The sequence below is a fragment of the Choloepus didactylus genome, chromosome 16 (assembly GCF_015220235.1).
Source record: "Choloepus didactylus isolate mChoDid1 chromosome 16, mChoDid1.pri, whole genome shotgun sequence".
Classification (NCBI taxonomy): domain Eukaryota; kingdom Metazoa; phylum Chordata; class Mammalia; order Pilosa; family Megalonychidae; genus Choloepus; species Choloepus didactylus.
Genome location: NC_051322.1, coordinates 83,306,414 through 83,329,701, shown reverse-complemented (window position 1 = coordinate 83,329,701; position 23,288 = coordinate 83,306,414). Strand labels below are relative to the sequence as shown.

Below are 23,288 nucleotides of genomic sequence, written 5' to 3'. Positions count from 1 at the left end.
AGATTGGGGAATTGTTGAAGGAATATAGAATGTTCAACCTGGTGGATTATATAGGTTCACAAATGGATAACATGGTACAATGTAATGGTAGCACAATATTCTAAGCACACTGAAAAAAGATGAATGTGAGTACAGTTGAAAGAGGAAGGACAGGGGCAAGTATGTTACCAGAAGTAAAGGTAGAAGAAAGATGTTTATTTAGTGGAAAATCTGTATTTTCTGTAAAACCCAATATAATTTAACTTGTATGGTAAATTTATTCAAACACCATAATTACACAGAACCTTGAATAGGGAGTGAGATCTTTTTGGTTTGTACAGGTTAGCTTAAAGCCCCAATACATCCCAGAGTAATTTGGTCATAATACTAAAAGTATTTGCCAAGTCCCCTTGAATCACGGGGGAAAAAAAGGAAATATTAAACTCCCCTACCAGAATTCCTGATATCCTAGAAAATATTGGAACTACAAATTTAGTAGGCCAAGCCCTCAGTCTTGGGTTTGCCCTTATGAAGCTTGTTACTTGTAAAGGAGAGGTTAAGCTCACTTATAATTTTGCCAAATTTTCACCCCCAGAGAACTTCTTTTGTTGCACAGATGTGGCATTTCTCCCTAAGCCAACTTTGTAGAGATATTGTTGCCTGCCCTCCAAAATGAGACATGAGTCCCATAGGTGTAAATTTCCCTGGCAATGTGGGACATGAATCCCATGTATGAGACTATACCCAGCATCATGGAATTGAGAAAGCATTCTTGACCAAAGGGGGAAGAGAAATGAAACAGTAAAAATTTCAGAAGCTGAGAAGCTCAAACGGTGTTGAGAGTTCATTCTTGAGGTTATTCTTATATGTTGTATAGATATCCCTTTTTGTTTTTATCGGAGTGGAATAGTAGAAGGAAATACCTGGAACTATTGAACTGCTAGAGAGTAGGCTTGTTCTTGAAGACAACTGTATAACTATATATATCTTACATGTTGTGATTGTGAAAACCTTGTGGCTCACACAATTTACCCAGTGTATGGATAGATGAGTAGAAAAATGGAGACAAAAATGAATTAATAATAGGGGGGATGGCAGTATGGGGTGTTTTGTGCAATCTTTTTTACTTGTAATTTTATGGTTATTTTTATTTTGGGGGGGGGTAATGAAAATGTCCAAACATTGTGGTGATTAATACACAACCATGTAATGGTTCTGTGAACAATTAATTGCACATTGTGGATGATTGTATGTTATGTGAATACATCTCAAAAACTGTATTTAATAAAAAGAAAGTCTCAATAGAGGAAATGAAAAACACAATGGAGATTAAAACAGTCAATTTTAAGAGGCATAAGGATTAGTGAACTAAAATAGGAAAGGTCTTCTGAAGTCCTACACACAAAAGAAAAATATGGAAACAAATGGAGAAATATGAACACGGTATTAGAGAAAGAATGGCAACATGAAATGCACAAATACACCTCCTATGTGTGTCCCAGGAGAACAGAAGGGAAATCAGGGAGAAAGAATAATGGGGGAAAAATCACTGAAAATTTCCCACCTTTATGAAAGGCAGTGAGAATTTATAAAAGTATTTCATGCAACATTGGGAGTGCATGAGTGGAAATTTCGTAGAGCAGAATGCAGAAGTCCAAATTCCATAAGGCAGGCCATGAGCTGGTAACTCTGAAGAGGGTTTTTGATGAACTCCCAGGAGAGGCTATCTGGCTGAAGAAAAATTGAAAGTTCTCACATCTTCCTTAAAAATGTCATCAACTGATTGGATTAAATCCAAATGATTGTGTTCTCTCATTGTGGAAAATAATCTTTACTTCTTTGTAGATGTAACCAGCCACAGATGCAATCAATTGACTGATGATTTAGAAAAGTCAGACTTCTGGTGTTTTAAACAGCCATGAAATATCCTTGCTATTACAGTTAGGCCAGTTCTTCCTTGACTAGACAACTGGGCATCAACACATGTTGAAGTTCACACATGAACCTAACCATCACAATAGTATCATAATAACAGTATGATACAATAGTATCATAAGTAAAAGAATGTAGAAATTGAACATTTGATGCAGAAGGATCACAGAATGCCCAGTAGAACTGATTCTAAAGATTCAGAAATGTGTAGCACAATACTATCTGATTGTAGCATAATATTGCAAGTATAATGAACAAAGCTGGGTGTGAGAATTGCTGAAAGTGGATGGCTATGGGCAAGCATGACACAAGAAGGAAATACAGAGGATAAAAATTGTGACTGTATTACTAAGCAAAACATAGAGTGGACAACAGAATGGGCAACAATTATTAAATGTAGAAAAATGAGTGAGTTTTCACATTAGGGAGAACAAATGAATGTCATCATAGCGAAGTGTTGAAAATGGGATGGTATTTTGGAAAAATAATCAATGCAAAGCACAACCAATGTTAACCAATATAGTTAACAAAAGCATTTTAATATTCTTCCATTAATTGTAACAAAGACAATATACCAAAGCTAAATGTCTATAGATGGGATATAAAAGAGAGAGATGTGGGATTCTTGTTGTTTCCCTTTTTTATTTTTTATTCTATATTATTTTATTTTTTTCTTCTTTCTTTGCAGATGAAATGAAAATGTTTTCATATAGATTGTGTTCATGAATCCATAAATAATTGATCATACCAATAACTATTGTTTCTTTACTTTGGATGTTGTAGAGCATGTGACTAAAACTGTTTAAAAAATAAACAAAAAGATAAAAGCACTGGAGAACTTGCGGAGAGAGAGATATTCCTATTCACTTTTGGTAGGAAAGTAGAATGGTGCATCTCCTCAGGAGGGCAGAGTGGTGAATCCACAGGGGCCTAAGTGTAGGGTTGCCATATGATACTGCAACCCCAATATTAGGTACATACTTGGAAGAATTGAAAGAAGGGACACAAATTGACATTTTCACACTGTTGTTTATGGCAGCAGCATTCATGATTTCCAATGGATGAGGTGGCCTCAGGGTAAATCAACTGAACAGATTGGTGAACTGTGGTGTATACATAAAACAGAATACTGAGTGGTGGAAGAAAGAATGAATTTGTGAGGCATTCAACTAGGTGAATGACCTTGAGGACATTATGTTGAGTAAAATAAGACAGAAATTAAAGTATAAATATTGTAAAGCCTCACTGAGATAAACTATAATGAGCAAATTCTGAGGTTTGTATTTGACAGCATAGTATGTCAGGAGATAGAAGGTGGGCATAATTTGGGCAATTGAAGATGCAGGAGTACAGAATGTTCAGTAAGGCTTATTGCAAAGGATACTAGATTATAAGTTCCTACAGGTGTCAATCTATTCCTATGTTTTAACTGTTACATGGCATGTTTATTTGGTACAAATTTTATATTCTCCATATCACACTAATTTAACCTGTATAGTCATTTTATTTGAATAGCTTAATTACATGAAACCTAGAAAGGGAATGAGATCTTGTAATGCTGCACAGGTTAATGAAATACACCAATATGTCCCAGAGTATTTTGGGCCAAAATTAAAATATATATGCAAACTCCCACCGAGGGACTGGGGGGAAATTTGGAAATACTAAACTCCCCTACATGGGGAATTCTCTCACAGGCGTTAGTTTCTCCCAATTTATAAGTCAAGCCCTCAGTCTTGAGGTTTGCCCTTATGAAACTCATTCCTGCAAAGTAGAAGCTAAGCCAACTTATAAGTATGCCTAAGTATCACCCCCAGAGACCCTCTTTGTTTCTCAAATGTAGCATCTCTCTCTCTCTCAAACAACTCAGCAAATAAACTCACAATCCTCCCTCTTATGTGGGAGATGACCCCCAGGGATGAGCCTGGCCCTGGCACCATGACATTGAGGATGGTTTCTTCACAAAAAGGGGCAAAACAAATGAAGAAAAATAAAGTTTCAGTGGCTAAGAAATTTCAAATAAGGTAGAGAGGTCATTCTGTATGTTATTCTGATGCATTACATAGATATTCCTTTTTTGTTTCTAGTGTATTAGAATATCTAGAAGGAAATATAGAATCTGTTAAACTGTCATGTAGACTTGATTCCTGGTGATGATTATATAACTGTAGAGAATTTTAATTATAAGTTTATTGAAATAGATTCACATGCCATACAATCATCCAACTGTACAATTTTTCACAGTTTCATCATATAGTTGTGCATGCAACACATTTTTGAACTCTTTCTTTACTCAAATAAAATGAAAATAAGAATAAAAATAAAAGTAAAAAAGAACACCTGGAAAGTCCCAAACCCCCCTCCTCCATATTTTTCATTTGCTTTTTGTCCCCATTTTTCTACTCATTTTTCCATACACTGGGTAAAGGGAATGTGAGGCATAATGTTTTCACAATCACACAGTCACATCATATAAGCTATATAGTTACATGATAGCCTTCAAGAATCAAGGATACTGGATTGCAGTTCAACAGTTTCAGGTATTTCCTTCTTACTATTCTAATAAACCAAAAACTTAAAAGGGATACCTATATAATACATAAGTGTTACCTCCATAATGACCTGTCTACTCCATTTGAAATCTCTCAGCCACTGAAACTTTGTTTTGTTTCAATTCTCTTCCACCACTTGGTCCAGAAGGCTTTCTCAATCACAAGATGCAGGGTCCAGGCTCATCCTTGGGAATCAAGTTCCACATTGGCAGAGAGATTTATACCCCAGGGAGTCATGCCCCATGTAGTGGGGACAGCAGTGAGTTTACATGCTGAGTAAACTTAGAGAAAGAGGCTACATCTGAGCAGATAAAGAGCCCTCTGGGGATGACGCCTATGCACAATTATGAGTAGACTTAGCCTGTCCTTTGCAGTAACAAGCTTCATAAGGGCAAGCCCCAAGATTAAGGGCTTAGCCTGCTAAGCTTCTGGTCCTCAAAGCTTGTGAGAATATCAGGAATTTCCCCATGGGGGAGTTTAATATTTCCAGATTTTTTTTCACTGCCCCCCAAGAGGCTTTGCAAATACTTTTTATTCTCTGCCCAAATTACTGTGTTGTATTGGGGCTTCATGCTAACCTGTACAAACAATAAGGTCTCATTCTCAAGTCAAGTTTTCATGTAATTATGGCATTTTAGTAAATTGACCATACAAGTTAAATTATATAGTGTACTACAGAAAATATAGATTTTGGACCATATAATCATCTCTTCCTTTGGTGTCACACAGAAGCTAAAGTTTTAAATAATAGTTAATATCATTCTCCAACCTTTAGCCTCATCTACCCCAATCTCAACTAAATCCATTTCACTCATAATTGAGGACTGATTTCTTTTTCAACATCTTCAACAGTTGATTCATGGGGCAATGCTGACACTCACAGATGCCAAATTTTTGCTCTGAGTCCCAGGTTCCACACAGACACCCAAAGTTCCAGGGACTGACCACATCACACATGAACAGCTCAGAATCTCAAAATTTAGAAATAGCTGTTACAACTCATGAATAAAAGTGACTGCTGTAAGGGCTTACAATCTAGGAACCTTGACAGAAGTCTTCCCCTAATAACTCATGCTCACAGATTCAATTCTCAGAATTTTACACGGTATTTGTTGTCCATATTAGTGAGAAAAAAATTGTTTTAATTTCTGGTTTATTTCACTTAACCTAGTTGCTCATGGTCCATTCACTTTATTACATACGTCCTAACTTCATTCTTTCTTGCTGTTCCCTCGAGCAAAACCATTTTGCATTTGTACATTTAATCACACTCATTGATTACTCTAGGTTTCACTAAGTTATACAGTCCCAATCTTTATCTTTTAACTTTCATTCTGGTGTCATACAGACCCTTAAACTTTCTCTTTCAACCACATGCATAGCCATGTTTTTCCAGTGTACTTAAAATATTGTGTTACCTTCACCCAGTATTGTTACCCATTTCTAGATCTACACAGTCAATCTTCTAGAACACTCTATACTCCTTCATCACCAGACACCTGATCTCTACTCTCTTTCTATTTCCTGATAGCTTCATTTGTACAGTCTTCTCCACACCTCTCTCCTGTCTTTTCCTATTTGTCTGAAGTACTCCCTTTATTATTGCCTGTAGAGCAGGTCTCCTGCTCATGGACTCCTTCAGTGTCTGTTTATCTGTAAATATTTTAAATCTCCCTCATTTCTGAAGGACAGTTCTGTTGGATATAGGATTCATTGCTGGCAGTTTTTCTGTTTGTAATTTTGAATATGACACACAACTGCTTTCTCACCTCCATGCTTTCTGCTGACAGGCCTGCACTTAATTTTACCAAGCTTCCTTTTAGGAGATGGAGCACTTTTCTCTTGCTGCTTTCAGGATTCTGTCTTTGACATTTGAAAATCTGATTAGCTTCTTGGAGTAGATCAATTTGGATCAATTCTGTTTGGGGTAAACTGTGTTTCTTGAAACTGTAAGTTTATGTTTTTCATAGGATTTGTGAAATTTTCATTGATTATTTCCTCTATTATTCTTTCTGCCACTTTCCACTTGTCTTCTACTTCTGGGACAGTTATAACACATATATTCATGGACTTCATGTTGTCATTCAGTTCCCTGAGAGCCTGCTCATATTTTTCCATTCTTTTCCCTAGCTGTTCCTTTCTGCCCAGGATTTCAGATGTCCTGTCCTCCATCTTACTGATCCTTTCTTTTGCCTCTCCAAGTCTGCTGTTGTATGTCCCCATTGTGTTTCCCATCTCTTCTCTTGTGCCATTCATTCCCATGAGTTCTGCAATTCTTTTTTCAATCTTACAAATTCTTCCTTATGATCACCCAGTGGCTTCTTTATATCCTTCATCTCTTTTGTCACATTCTCACCTTGCTGATTTGATTAAAAATATGTCTGAACATCTATAATTAGTTGTTTCAACTCCTGAATCTCATTGAAATGTCAGTTTCTTCCTTTAACTGGGCCATATCTTCCTGTTTCCTCATGTGGCTCATAAATTTTTCTGGTGTTTTGGCTTCTGACCTTCTTGGTTTCTTTATTCTGGAGGTTTTTGTTCTTTTTCCTAAGGTTTTTCTTTTTGGTTGAATTTGATCTCTATCTTTTCTTTTTTGCTCTCTCTGGCTAGTTTTCAGATTGGCTATAATCCCTCAGTCTTCTCCCCTAAATCAGGTGCCCACCATGGCCTGCCATAGGAATAGGAGGCAGGCACTGTGTACCCCAGCATGTTCACTGTGTGTTGTAATATAAATCTGTAGGCTTCCAGTCATGCTCTATTTTCCACTGGCTAGCAAGACCTTGGTTTGCTTTGAGGCCCTGATTTCTCATCCAAAAAAATCCTAGGCTTCCATACAGGGCATGTAGACCATCTCCTGTGTTCCTATGAATGGGTATTTGAACTTTCCAGACTCTCCAGGAGATGGTTCTGTTCAATAACTTAATCATACTCAGAGGCTTCTCTGCTTCCAAGCATGGCTGGCTACTGCTTCCATCAAGGGTGGGGGAAGAGCTTTCAGACCCAGGGCTGCAAAGTGTCTCTGTCCCAGTTTTTTCAATCTCTTTTTCCTTCATTGATCTGGGCCTTGAAATGTCCTCCCCTGTCCACTGAGTCTTCAAACAATGAGGGCATTTTTCACTGCTGTGAGATTTTAAAATCTGCATCCCCAGTGGGATTGGTCCCATCTGCTCTTTCTGTGTCTCTCCAGCGTGGAGACTGTGTGAGTGGGAGGGGAGATGACCTTCTGGTCTTGGAAGGAAACATTTTACTTGATATTAATTCTCCCTCTTCTGTTTGGAATTTCCATGTTTTTTTCCAGTCCATATCCTCCTCCAGATTTTCAAATAATTCAGAATATCCTTTTTACATTGAATCTCTGGCTGGAAGTTTTCAGTATCTGTTTATGTAGCCATGTTGATAGCTATATAGCTTTCATTGTGTACCTGTGTGGTTGTGAAAACACTTCTACCTACTTTAATATACTAAAACCTAAATAGGTATATATATCCTGACACTCCTTTTATCCAGTGTATGGACAGTTGAGTAATAAGATAAAGGCAAGAATACATAAATAATCAGCTGGGATAAGGGTTATGTGATGTTTTAGCTGTTTCTTCTTATTTTTATTTTTTCATTATTTTGGAGTAATTAACATGTTTTAAAATTGACTGTGTCAATGAATGCGCTCCTATATGATGATACTGTGAGCCATTGATTGCACATTTGGATGGATTATTTGGTGTTTGAATACATCTCAAAATTGTATTTTAAAAAATAGAGAGACCATGGAACATTCACTGAGATAACCACTTTTGAGTCACAAAAATGCCTCAATAAATATACTAAAATTTAATTAAACCAAAGGAATTGAATAGGATTCTAAATTTGGCTTAAGATAAGCAGGGAAGTCCATGAAGGCAAATAGTACAAGGACCACCAGGTGTGAAAAGCAAATTTAAAAGGCTTTTTACACACCTTCTGTTAACAGAATCTTTTGGACAGTGGAGAAGTTGTAGATATAGGGAATTGCAATGAATATGAAACAGCAGAAATCCTATGCCACACTAATGGGGATGTGTGCAATTTCTCTTATTACATTTCATGAACAATAAATATCAAAATCTAGGGGATGTCACAGAATACCTGATTGTCCACACTGTACCGACCATAAGACCATCACAGTGGTCAGACCCCAACTCAGCCAAGACATGGGTGACATCTGCACATATGTTCCCATATTTGTGATGACTTCATTGTGCAGAGTATTACAGATGGCAGCATAGCAGTCAAAGGACAACATAATGATGATGAACAACTCTGTAGTAGGTCAAAAAATTACCAAAAGGTCTTTGGTGACATAACCTAGGAAATAGATGGAGTTATTGTGGGTCAAGGAGCTGACAATGTCAGTGAAATGTAGCAGAGATCCAGAAGGGTAAATTTTTCAAGAAGTAGTGGTCCAAAGTTGTGGTCATGAAAATGAAGACACTCCTCATCAGAGCCCACAAGTAAAGGAATAAGAAGAGCACTGAATGCACATGTACATATTTTGATTGGTAGACAACACCATGAGGATAAATTAAGTCACAGATATTTGAGGAATAAAACCTTAAAAATATGAAGTGTTTCAATTAATGTTGAGCATATAATGGGTGTCTACATATGGTAATCACACAATTTACCAAAATATTACTTCTGCCTACATTCTTTTCAAAGTGTTATCATCAATCATTCTTAGTGTAGTTTTCTTTAACCAATTTGCTTTCAGTTCTTATAAATCTGCCATTATAAAACTGTCCAAATATATTATGCAAAAGACACTGAATGCATGAAAAACTTCCACTGCTCTTAGCAAAATCTTTCCAACTCTTTAGATAAATCCCAATTGACCAACTGACATATTAATAATTGTGCTCCATACTTACCTGGCAAGGAAGATACTACGATCATGAAGGTGGTTTTCCCAGGGCAAGTCTTCTCCATTGCACTCAGGATGTGCTGACCCCTGCAATTTCCCCAAATGTGGGAAACTCCACTGCATAAATTTGTGGTAGTGGAGGACTGTGTTCAGGCTCTTCCCTTAAAAACAAAAAAGAAGAAACAAATTGTGCCCCAGACTTCCTCTCCCTACATCCTGTCCTATGATTAATAAAACCTCAGTTTCTATACAGCTTATGAGAACTTGAAAATTAACCAATTCTGAGAAAAAATCTGAATTATTATTTACCTTTCTTATCTACTCTATGACATCTTTAGCTTGCTTGTTCTCTGCAAAACTTTCAATTTACTGTTTTTGCATTTTTCAAAAATTTAATTCCGATTTTGCTATTGGCTGAGTTTTTTTCACCTTCACAATTCCCAAATTATTTATGATTTACAGTCTTATACCTATATAATTCTGTAGGACTGATGACCTGGCCATTTTAACTATGAAATATCCTACAATATATTTGCTGAGAGCATTGTCCTCATATTGATCAAATTATTACTTTTCTTTATTTTCCCCCTTTGTCTTTTACCCTATACCTAATTATTAAATAATTATATTTTCCCCAACAGCTGTTTATTCTTTCTTTCTACTCACTCTTCAACTATTAAAATTCATGGCATTATCTACTACATATTGGAAATATTGCAAATATTTACAATTTTATTTTCTTGTCATTATCACTGGCAATTTCCCTCCATTTTGTTCTTCTATCTTTTCCATAGGATTAATAAAAAAATGTAGTAGGGAAGAAGGGGTGATACAAAGATGGAGATAAATTTAGGATCCCTCAATGGATTGAGACTACAGTAGGCAATTCTTTTTATCATGACAGTTTGATGCTATCTTTTTGTGCATATTTTGTTCTTAAACTTTCATATAAATTTAGTCAATAATTAGGAATGGACTTTACATTTTGCTTTACCATTTTCCCCTTTTAACACCTTCTAAATATTTTGCTCATTCTCTTTCCATGGTGGTAGACCATGGAAAATACGCAAACAAAATGATGGATACTGGATTTGTGAGCCATGATTGTCAGTAATTTTATTTTAATAAAGGAAAATAATCAATATATTTTGTTCAAGAGGAAAAAATGGGGATTGCAGTGTATTCTAGTCAAATACATAAATATTTATTAATTTTCAAAAATGTTTATAATGATATATGTTATCACATATCATTGCTGCTGTTCCTGTTTAAAATATATTGTGAATTCTTCATCATAAAAAAAATCACTCACAGCTCCTCAGTGTTTGAGTAAAAATTATCCATGGCCAGAATTAGACATATTTCTAACTTATCCCTACCTGCCTGTGTTTTTTAATGTGCAGAAAATAAAATTGTCAAGAAAAATTACACCAGACTGGTTTTTAGGCATCTGAACTTTATTCATCAGTGATGAGTAGATTTTGAGGAGTCTTAAATTTTACTTTTCTCAGTGAGACAGGTCCTCCAGAAAGGAGTCCCTTAATATTCTCCTCATTGTTAGATTAGACAGTAGCATTCTTCAAAACATCTTGAGAAGAAATTAAGGGATTCATGTTGTGTAAAATTTATATTCCCTGAATACTTTTATAATGAACAATTCTCATCTCCTCTTCCCTTCCTTCTTTACCCTGCCTTTAGTCTCTAGGATGATGCTTCTCTTCATCAGCCAGTGCAGTCTCTACATTCCACTACTTTTGTCAGTAGGATAATTGTTTCTTCACTCCTGATGTGGAGAGCAAAGGTAGAGTTTTAACCCTTTTGATACAAACTCTTATTTTGCAAACTACTTGATATTTCCTCTCTTTTGTGCCTTCTTTTCTCCTTTTCATTTTCTCTGTGCAAATTTTTCTTATAACTTCATTAATATTTAATTGTGTTTGGAATATTATTTAAATATGTATTTGGGAAACACATTTAAATTTGTGCTTGGGATAATATTTAAATATAATAATAAAAAATCCTTTCACATTTAAAGATGATATTATAAACAGTATCATACTGCAAGATTATCTCTTCCACCATACATATAATTTTTCTTTATTTGTAATGAATAAAATATAGGTAACAGTTGTTTTAGGAAGTGGATTTGACAAGGTGCAAGACTGAAAATCATGAGCAAAAATGATTGGAAAATATTATGTATTTTTTGGACTGTAAAGGCAATGTTAAAATACTGCCTTGTTTTTACTATTTCAGAACAGAGGCAAGGATTACAGTAGATACTGCACTCCCACTCCATAATTCAGATATAAATGTATTATTTTCATAGAAATGAGCTAAAAGCAAAGGCATGAAAAATGACAGGGTTTCCATATAATTCAAAGTAACAGTTGGTCAACATGACAGAAAAGCTTAATTCATAAATTTGACCTGAAAAAAATTAATAATAAATACAAATAACAAATAACAAAATAGATACTATAGATTCTGTACTTATGCAATATGTTGTCAAATTCAATAACAACTTTATACCTACAGTTATATCCTCATCTATATCTGTCTATATCTAAAGCTACATTCCAAGAACCAATTCACAATCACACATTGACTATATCCATTCAATTTAGGACAGTCTCTTAGACTGTCTATGCTCTTCATCAGTGTTATTTTGAAGAGGGAAGGCCATTTAATTTGTTGACTATCCATCAATTTAGAGATCCCTGACACTTCTTCATCATTTGAGTAAAGATATGAGCTTTTGCAAAGAATACTACAAAATGCATTGATTTCAGTTTGTTCCACTAGCTGTTAACCTTCATCACTTGGTTAAGATGGTGTCTGTGTCTGCCAGGTTTCCCCACAGTAGAGTTGCTTTCTTCCCTTTCTAGTTAATACATATTGTGTAGGGAGATACTTTGAGACTAGAATCCAAATTTGGAAACCTTATATGTTATCATTCTGAACCCCTTAACATATGCCCCCCATTTTGTACCTTCATGAAATGCTTTGCAATATTCTTAGCAGTTATTCCAGATCACATGTAAATGTCACTTATTGTTTCTTTGGCTTCATATAATTGTTTTTCTGTAATTCTTTCATCAAAGCTTGTCTTAAGTAAAAGTATGTTCATTTTCATTGATAAAAGTACTTTGGTTCATTGTTAATGCAACTTTATTGAGATATATTCACATACCACATAATCCATCCAAGTTATACAATCAATGGCTTACAGTGTCATCATACAGTTGTGCATTCATCACCACAGTCAAAGTTACAACATTCTCATTACTCCAAAATAAAAAATAAAAATAAAAAGAACACCCAAAACACCCAATACCCCTTATCCAGATCTATTGTTTCTATATATTTCATCTTTATTTTATTACTCATCTCTCCATATGCTGGATAAAGGGAGTGTCAGTCAGTATTTCACAATTATGATCAAACAATAATAGCCATATAGTTATACAATCATCATCAAGAATCAGATCTACTGGCTTAGAGTTCAACAGGTTAAGGTATGCCCTACTAGCTATTCTAATACACTAGAAACAAAAAAGGAATACCTACATAATTCATAAGGGTTTCCTTCAGCATGTCCTCTGTACTCTATTTGAAATCACTTAGTTACTGAAACTTTACTTTTTTTCATTTCTATTCCCCTTTTTGGTGAAGAAGTCATTCTCAATTCTACAGTTCCAGGGCAAGGCTCATCCCTGTGAATCATGAACCATGTTGCCAGGGAGACTTACACCCCTGGAAACCATGTCCCACATAGGGGGTAGGGTAGTGAGCTTATCTGCAAAATTGGCTGGGAGAAAGAGGTCACATATGAACAACAAAAGAGGTTAGAGTTTCTCTGGAGGTGGTCTTGAGGCATACTTATAAGTAGGCTTAGCTTCTCCTTTGCAGGAATGAGTTTCATAAGGGCAAGCCACAAATCAATGGATTGACTTATTAAATTGGGAGACACTAATGCCTGTGATGATATCAGGAATTCCCCAGGTGAGGAAATTTATTTCCAAATTTTCCCCAAGTCTCTCAATGGGACCGTGCAAATAAGTTTTTATTTTCTGTAGAAATTGTCTGGGATGTATCAGGGTATTACATTAACCTCTACAGAATAACAAGATTTTATTCTCTATGCTAGGTTCCATATAATTATGTTGTCTAAATAAAATGATCGGTCAGGTTAAATTAGCATGCTACAGAGAATATAAATTTTGTACCAAATAAACATGTCTGTGCCAGTTTGTATATATTATGTCCCCCAGAAAAAGCCATATTTCTAATGCAGTCTTGTGGTGGCAGATATATTAGTGTGGATTAGGTTGGAACCTATTGGTTCAGTATTTCTGTGGAGGTGTGGTCATGCGCATTTAGCATGAGTCTTGATTAATTCATTGGAGCTCTATAAAAACTCAGAGAGAAGAAGCTCACAGTGTGATAGCTGAGACAGACATTTTGAAAATGTCAATTGGAAGCTGATGCAGACATTTTGGAGAATGCCATTTTGAAATGCAACCTGGGGGCAAGAAGACTCCAGCCACATGACTTCCCAGGTAACTGAGGTTTTCTGGATGCCATTAACCATCCTACAGTGAAGGTACCTGATGATGCATTACCTTGGACACTTTATGGCCTTAAAGACTGTAAGTGTGTAATCAATTAAACCCTCTTTTATAAAAGCCAATCCATTTCCGGTTTTTGAATTCTGGCAGCATTAGCAAACCAGGACAATTTCTTAAATAACAGTTAAACTCAGGAATAGATGTGACTGCTATGAGAGCTTACAACTTAGGAATCTACATTAAGCCTTATTGTATATTCTGAACTCCTGCATCTTTGATCACTAATCTCCCCATGTTATATCCCCTGACAAACAATGCTCTCAAACCTAATTCTCAGCATTTTCTAATTATAGTCAGTTTGTGTTAGTGAGGCCTTACAATATGTGTCCTTTCACTTCTGGCTTGTTTCACTCAACATAATGTCCTCACGGTACATTCACCTATTTGCATGTCTCACAACTTCATTCCTTCTTGCTGTCACTGAATATTCCATTGTATGTATACACCAGAGTTCACCCTTCTTTCCATCCATCTATGTCCCCTTAGTGCACCTTCATCCATTGCAAACTGTGAATACTGCTGCAGTAAACACTAGTGTTCAAACGTCTATTCATATCGCTGCTTTCAGTTCTTCCAAGTGTATACCAAATAATGGGGTTGCAGGATGATATGGCAACACTATACTTAGCCACCTGTCAAACAACCATACTCTCCTCTAGAAGGGCTGGACCATTATACCTTCCTAAAAACAGTAAACAGTTACATCTCTATCTGCATCTTCTCCAGCACTTTTATCTTTCTGTTTAATTTTAAGCAGTTTATCCACACACCATACAATCCATCCTATGTGAGCAACCAATATCTCCCTGTATAATCACATACTTATGCATTCACCAATCTATATGAGAAAATTTCCATTACTTCCACAAAGAAAGAAAAGATGAAATAAATTAAAGAACAACAAAATTAAAAGGTGAAACACCAATAACAAAAATCTCATACCCCTCCCTTATATACCCCTCTATTGACATTTATGGTTGGTATATTGTCTTTATTATAATTAATGGAATAATATTACAATGTTACTGTTAACTATGGAACTCAGTTTGCATGGATTGTATTTTTCCCATTTACCATCCCATTTTTAACACACTCAAAGTTGATATTCACTTGTCTTCTCTCATGGGAAAACCTTCTTACACTACTGTGTTTAATCACCATCATTGTTCACTCTAGGTTTTGCTAAGTGATACAGTCCCAGTTTAATCCTCTGTCATTCCTTCTGGTATTATAATGCCCTTAGTCTTCTTCTTTTAACCATACTCACACTCAGATTTGTTCATTTGTAATTACAATACTGTGCTACCATCAAATAATATTGTGCTATTAATTTCTGGAAATATATAATCAATCCTTTTGAACATGTGTACTCATTAAGTATCAAATACATCATGTCTGCCCTATTTCTACCCACTGGTGGTCTGCTTCCTTAACAATAACTCTCAGATTTGGCTCATTATAGTTAGTTCATATTAGTGAGACCATACAGTATTTGTACCTTTGTTTCTGGCTAATTTCATGCAACATAATTTCCTCAAGTCTCATCCACATTGTTGCATGCATCATAGATTTACTCTGCTTTACCGCTCTGTAATATTCCATCATATGTATTTAACACATTATGTCCATCCACTTCTTTGTTAGTGGACATTTGGGCTGTTTCAGTCTCTTGGCAATCATGAATACTAACTGCTACTATAAATATCAGTGTACAAATGTCCATCCCTTTCCTAGATTTCAATTCCTCTGAATATAAACCGAGTAATGATATTGCAGGATCATACAGCAATTCTATACTTAGCTTCCTGAGGAACCACCAAATTGCCTTCCAGAGCAGTTCAATCATTCTACATTCCCACCAATGGTGAATAAGTGTAACACATTCTTCACATCCTAATTAACACTTGTGGTTTTCTGTATTTTTGGTAATGGCCATTCTAGTAGGTCTGAGATGATATCTCATTTTGGTTTTGATTTGCATTTCTTTAATAGCTAGTGATGATGAGCATTTTTCATCTGTTTTTGAGCCATTTGTACTTCCTGTTTGGAAAAGTGTCTGTTCAAGTGTTTTGCCAATTTTCTAATTAATTTTTTGTCTTTTTGTTTTTGAGCTGTAGCATTTCTTTATATACTCTGTATATTAAACCCATACATGACATGTGGTTTACAAACGTTGTCCACCATTGTGTAGGCTGCCTTTTTACTTACCTGACAAAGTCCTTTAATGTGTGAAAGTATTCGATATTGATGACATCACATTTATTTTTTTCCTTCATTGCTCACACATTGGTTATACAGTCTAGGAAATCTGTTATCAAAAGATCTTTAAGATATTTTCAAACATTTTCTTCTAAAACTTTTATTTTCTTAGCTCTAAAGTTTAGGTCTTTGATCCATTTTGAGTTAATTTTTGTATAAGGTGTAAGATAGTGGTGCTCTTTGATCCTTCTGGAAATGGATATCCTGTTCTAAAAACACCATTTGTTGAAGAGGCTGCTCTGTCCCAGTTGAAGTGACTTGACTGCCTTATCAAAGATTTATTGTTCCTAGATTAGATGGTCTATTTCTGAACTCTCATTTTGATTCCTTTGTTCTTTATACTTATCTTTATGCCAGTTCCATGTTGTTTGGACCACTGTAGCATTACAATATGCTTTAATGTCAGGTAGTGGGAGACCTCCAACTTCATTTTTGTTACTCAAGAAAATTTTAGTTATTCAGAGTACCCTGCTCCTCCAAATAAAATTGAATATGTGTTTTCTATTTCTACAAATGAAATTATTGGGATGTTAATTGGTATTGCATTGAATCTATAAATCAATTTGAGTAGAACTGAACTGATATCTTAACTATATTGAGTCTTCCAGTTCAGGAACACAGTATGTTATTCCATTTATTTAGGTCTAGTTTGAATTCTTTTAGCAAATTTTTTAGTTTTTTGGTATAGATCTTTTTTGTCCTTGGTGAAATTTATTCCTAAATATTTGATTGTTTTTGTTGTTAATGTAATTGGAAGCTTTTTTTTTCTTGATTTCTTCCTCAGAGTGCTCCTTACTGGTGTACACAAAAAATACTGATTTCTGTGTGTTGAACTTATATCATGATACTTTACTGTACTAATTGATTACTTGTAGTAGTTTTGCTGTAGATTTTTGGCATTTTCTACATACAGGGTCATGTCATCTGCAAACAATGAAAGTTTTTCTTCTTCCTTTCCAATATGGATGAATTTTATGGTTTTTTTTTTTTCTTGGCTAATTGTTCTATCCAGAACTTCCAGCACAGTGCTAAATAACAGTGGTGAAGTGGGCATCATTGTCTTGTTCCTGATCTTAGAGAAAAAGTATTGTGTTAGCTGTGGGTTTTTCATATATTCCCTTTATCAGGTTGAGGAAGTTTCTTTTGATTCCTACCTTTGAAGAGTTTTCATCAAGAATTAATGTTAAATTCTGTCAAATGCCTTTTCTTTTCTACATCAGTCAGTATGATCATGTGCTTATTATCCTTTGATTTATTGATGTGGCATATTATCTTAATTGATTTTCTTGTGTTGAATGACCTTTGCATACCTGTAATAAATCCAGGTGGTTATGGTCTATAATTCTTTTAATTTTCTGGTGCATTCAATTTGTAAGTATTTTGTTGAATTTGTAAATATTTTGTTGAAGGTTTTTGCATCTATATTCATTAAAAGATTTGTCTGTTTTTTTTTCCCCTGTGGTATCTCCATCTGGCTTTGGTATTAGGGTTATGTTGGCTTCATTGAATGAGTTAGGTAGCTTTCCCTCCTTTTCCATTTTTGTGGAGATTTTTAGAAGGATAGTTGCAAACTTTTTCTTTATTGCTTGGTAGGATTCAACTGTGAAGCCATCTTATCATGGACTCTTCATTTCTGGGATTTTTTTGTTGATGGATTCAATCCATTTACTTATGATTGGTTTGTTGTAGGTTCTATTTCTTCTTGCTTCAATGTTGGTTGCATGATTTTCCACAAATTTTTCCATTTTATCTAAATTATCTAGTTTGTTAGCATATAGTTAGTTGCTCATAGTATCCTCTCATTATCTCCATTATCTCTTTGGGATCAGTAGTGATGTTTCCCCACCTATTTCTGAATTTGTTTATTTATATACTCTCTTTTTTGTCAGCCTAGATAGGGTCCATTGATTTTATTGATCTTCACAAAGAACCAACTTCTGGTTTTGTTAATTCTCTCTATTATGTTCATGTTCTCAATTTCATTTATTTCTGTTCTGATCTTCATCATTTCTTTCTTTCTGTTTGCATTGGTGTAGTTTGCTGTTCTTTCTCTGTCTCCTTCAGATGAGCAATAAAATCCTCTCTTTCTCCTCTTCTTTTTGATATTAGCGGATAGGTTGATATATTTCCCTCTCAACACTCCCTTTCTGCATTCAAGATGTTTTAATATGCTGTTTTCTCATTTTCATTTTCTTGGAGATATTTATGAATTTCTCTTGTAATTTCTTCCCTGATCCATTGGTGGTTTAAGATTGTGTTGTTTATCTTCCATATATTTGTGAAATTTCCAGCCTTCCACCTGTTAAGAACTTCCAAGTACATGATGTTCTGATCAAATAAAGTGTTTTGTTTAATTTCAATACTTTAAATTTATTGAGGCTTGCTTTGTGACACATGTTTATTCTTTGGAATAATCCATTAGCACTTGAACAAAATGTGTATCTTGTTTTTTTTTTTTTTTTTTTTTTTTTTTGGTGTACAATGTTCAGTAAATATCTGTTAAGTCTCATTCAGTTATCACAGTATTCAAAATATCTGCTTCCTTATTGATCCTCTGTGTAGATCTTCTATCTATTGATGAGAGTGGTGTACTGAAGTTTCCAGCAGTTATTGCAGAGTTTTCTACTTATCTCTTTAACATTGTCAGTATTTGCCTCAAGTAGTTTATGGCAGTCTGATGTATAAATAGTTATGCTATGTCTTCTAGACAAATTATCCCTTTTATTAATATAGTGTTCTTATTTGTCTCTTTTAATTATTTTGTATTTGAAGTCCAATTTGTCTGATAGTAGTATTGCTATCTATGCATTCTTTTGCTTGTTCTCATGAAGTATCCTTATCCAGCCTTGCACTTTCAACCTATTTTTGTCCTCCAGTATACAGTTTGACTCTTGTATATAGCATAGAGTTGGGTTATGGTTTTTTTTTTTAATCCAGTCTCCCTGTCTATGTCTTTTGATTGAGGAGTTTAATCCTTTACCATTTAATTTCATTATTGTAAAGGCAGTAGTTCCCTCTGCCATTTTGTCTTTAGGATTTGTATGTCATATCTTATTTTTCCTCTCTCTCTTTTATTACCTTACTGATAGCAGCAATTTCTACATTCTTTTGCAAACCTATTCTCTTGACTTTTCCTGTCTGCCTGGAGCTCTACCTATAGAATTTGATGTAGAGCTGGTCTCATGTTCATAAACTCTCTCAGTGTCTCTGAAAATATTTTAAACTCTTCCCCATTTTTGAAAGACAATTTTGAAAGTTATAGAATCTTTGTCAGTTTTTCTCTTTCAGTAACTTAAATATGTCATTTCACTGCCTTCTCAACTCCACAGTTTCTACTGAGAATGAATACAAAGTTTTATTGTGCTTGCCTTTTATATGACGGATTGCTTTTTTTTTGCTGCTTTCAGAATGCTCTCTTTGCATTTGACATTTGACATTTAAAAATCTGATTAGTGTTTGGAGTAGGTTTATTGAATTCTTTTTGGGGTACACTATTTTCTTGGGTCTGTAATATTCTGTCTTTCATAAGGTTTGAGAAATTTTCAGAGATTATTTCCTTCATTATACTTTCTGTGTCTTTTTCCTTCTATTTTCCTTCTGGGACACCCATTAAACATATATTTTTGCACTTCATTTTGTCATTGAATTCTCTGAGACCATGTTCATGTTATCTATTTTTTCTCTATCTGTTCTTTTGCATGTAGGATTTCAGATGTCATGTCCTCTAGTTCACTAATATTTCCTTCTTCCTCTTCAGATTGCTGTTCTATGTCTCTAATGTGTTTTTGTTGTCTTCAACTGTGCCTTTCCCTCACATAAGTTCTGTGATTTATTTTCTGAAACTACTGAGTTTTTTTATAGGATCAATTATTGTCTTCTTTATATCCTTAATTGCTTTTGCCCCATTCTACCTTATATCAGTTATTTTATTTAGAATTTTTGAACATATTTAATCTGTGTTTCAACTTCTGTATCTCATTTGTAATGTTAGTTTATTTTCCTTGGACTGAGCCATATCTTTGTGCTTCCTGTTATAACTTGTAATCTTTTACTGGTGGCTAGGCATCTGATATCCCTTATTTAGTTATTCTAAGGGTTATTTTCTCAATTTTACGTAGCATTTTCTATTTTGGCAGCTTTTGTTCTACTTCTGTTCCTCAGCATTCTGTTCAACTTATTCTAGACCTCTAGCATAGCTTCTGTTTAACTGATCAGAATTTTTCATCACTTGTTTTACTGGTTCTTTCTCTTCCTATATGAAAGGTTTTTAAGGAATATCTATCCACATAAGATGAACCCAATGTGATTTTCTCAGGCAAAACAGGCCCATGACTCTGGAAGATGATGTAATCAGTATCAATTTTCCCTATTGCTGAGACCTAGCAGGATGCTAGACTTTCCAGTGAAGCCTCTTGGATTCTGTGCTTTTTCTATCCTGCTGAGAATGTGCTTTTTTCAGTCTGCAGTTCCCCACAGGTGTGAAATAGTATAGTGCCTTTAATTCTCAGTGGACCATTTCTGTCATGCTTGTGGTTGAGACTGAAGCTTAGACAGAGTGTGGGCTTAAACTCTTGGTTTGCCAGTCCCTGTGGAATGAATTCTCTAAATGAGAGCAGTTACTTGTAGTCCCTGTCTCCCCTTTCGGTGAAATACACACCCTTTGGCAATCGTCTCCTTCACCCAACTAGCTATTTCTCAGATATGTCTCATCCCTGCCCTTTCCTGGGGTAGTGCCAACAACTGAAAGAGACTGCTTTTTTCTTTATGCTAAAAATAGAGAAAACAGTTCTTTTCAGATCTGGTCCACAATCCCCCAGTTCACCAATCAATAGCTGCAGTTGGTGCCTGTTATTTGTGCCCTTTATCTTGGGTAGCATCCTTTTTCTTTTATTCTGAACTTAGCAAACTCCAAACACCTATCTTTTATACCCATCATCCCCTGTTCTTCTCTACCATAAAGAGAGATCCAGGTTCCTTTCTTGCTTTTTCCAGATTTGTGCTTTGAGCTTGCATTCAGCAGCATGAGTTTGCTAATTAAATCCACAATTGGAGAGGGGTGGGGCAAGATGGCAGACTGGTGAGCTGCATGTTTAGGTAGTCCTCCAGGAAAGTAGGTAGAAAGCCAGGAACTGCATGGACTGGACACCACAGAGCAATCTGACTTTGGGCATACTTCATACAACACTCATGAAAATGTGGAACTGCTGAGATCAGTGAAATCTGTAAGTTTTTGTGGCCAGGGGACCTGCACCCCTCCCTGCCAGGCTCAGTCCCGTGGGAGGAGGGGCTGTCAGCTTCGGGAAGGAGAAGGGAGAACAGCAGTGGCAGCCCTTATCGAAAACTCATTCTACTGATCCAAACTCCAACCATAGATAGACTGAGACCAGACACCAGAGAATCTGAGAGCAGCCAGCCCGCAGAGAGGAGACAGACATAGAAAAAAAACAACACGAAAAACTCCAAAATAAAAATGGAGGATTTTTGGAGTTCTGGTGAACATAGAAAGGGGAAGGGCAGAGCTCAGGCCCTTAGGCTCATATGCAAATCCCGAAGAAAAGCTGATCTCTCTGCCCTGTGCACCTTTCCTTAATGGCCCTAATTGCTTTGTCTCTTAGCATTTCAATAGCCCATTAGATCTCTGAGAAGGGCCCTTTTTTTTAATCCTTTTTTCTTTTTCTAAAACAATTACTCTAAGAAGCCCAATACAGAAAGCTTCAAAGACTTGCAATTTGGGCAGGTCAAGACAAGGGCAGAACTAAGAGAGCTCTGAAACAAAAGGCAATAATCCAGTGGCTGAGAAAATTCAATAAACACCATAACTTCCCAAGAAAAGGGGGGGTGTCCACTCACAGCCATCATCCTGGTGAACAGGAAACACTCCTGCCCATCGCCAGCTCCATAGCCCAGAGCTGCCCCAGACAACAAAGTGTGATGGAAGTGCTTCAAATAACAGGCACACACCACAAAACTGGGCGTGGACATTAGCCTTCCCTGCAACCTCAGCTGATTGTCCCAGAGTTGGGAAGGTGGAGCAGTGTGAATTAACAAAGCCCCATTCAGCCATCATTTCAGCAGACTGGGAGCCTCCTTACACAGCCCAGCAGTCCAGAACCGCCCTGGAGGGATGGCAGTCACCTGTGACATAGCACAATCATCCCTCAACAGAGGACCGGGGGTGCATGGCCTGGAAGAGGGACTCACTTGCAAGTCTCAGGAGCCATACGCCAATACCAAGGACTTGTGGGTCAGTGGCAGAGACAAACTGTGGCAGGACTGAACTGAAGGATTAGACTATTGCAGCAGCTTTAAAACTCCAGGATCACCAGGGAGATTTGATTGTTAGAACCACCACCCCTCCCTGACTGCACAGAAACACACCCCATATACAGGGCAGGCAACACCAAATACACATGCAAGCTTGGTACACCAATTGGACCCCACAAGACTCACTCCCCCACTCACCACAAAGGCAAGGCAGGGGAGAACTGGCTTGTGGAGAACAGGTGGCTCGTGGACGCCACCTCCTGGTTAGTTAGAGAAAGTGTACTCCACGAAGCTGTAGATCTGATAAATTAGAGATAAGGACTTCAATTGGTCTACAAATCCTAAAAGAACCCTATCAAGTTCAGCAAATGCCAAGAGGCCAAAAACAACAGAAAATTATAAAGCATATGAAAAAAACAGACAATATGAATACCCCAAGCCCAAGCACCCAAATCAAAAGATCAGAAGAGACACAGCACCTAGAGCAGCTACTCAAAGAACTAAAGATGAACAATGAGACCATAGTACAAGATACAAAGGATATCAAGAAGACCCTAGAAGAGCATAAAGAAGACATTGCAAGACTAAATGAAAAAAATAGATGATCTTATGGAAATTAAAGAAACTGTTGACCAAATTAAAAAGATTCTGGACACTCATAGTACAAGACTAGAGGAAGCTGAACAATGAATCAGTGACCTGGAAGATGACAGAATGGAAAATGAAATCATACACGAAAGAATGGGGAAAAAAAATGAAAAAATCAAAATG

At 36.0% G+C, this 23,288-nt stretch overlaps 1 non-coding gene across 1 annotated transcript; it reads left to right on the top strand.

Moving 5' to 3' along the window:
• The first annotated feature begins 9,362 nt into the window (after nucleotides 1-9,362).
• Nucleotides 9,363-9,525, top strand: LOC119511907. The gene has a single exon (XR_005212255.1). It is a non-coding gene; the product is annotated as a U1 spliceosomal RNA (small nuclear RNA).
• Nucleotides 9,526-23,288: the final 13,763 nt, after the last annotated feature.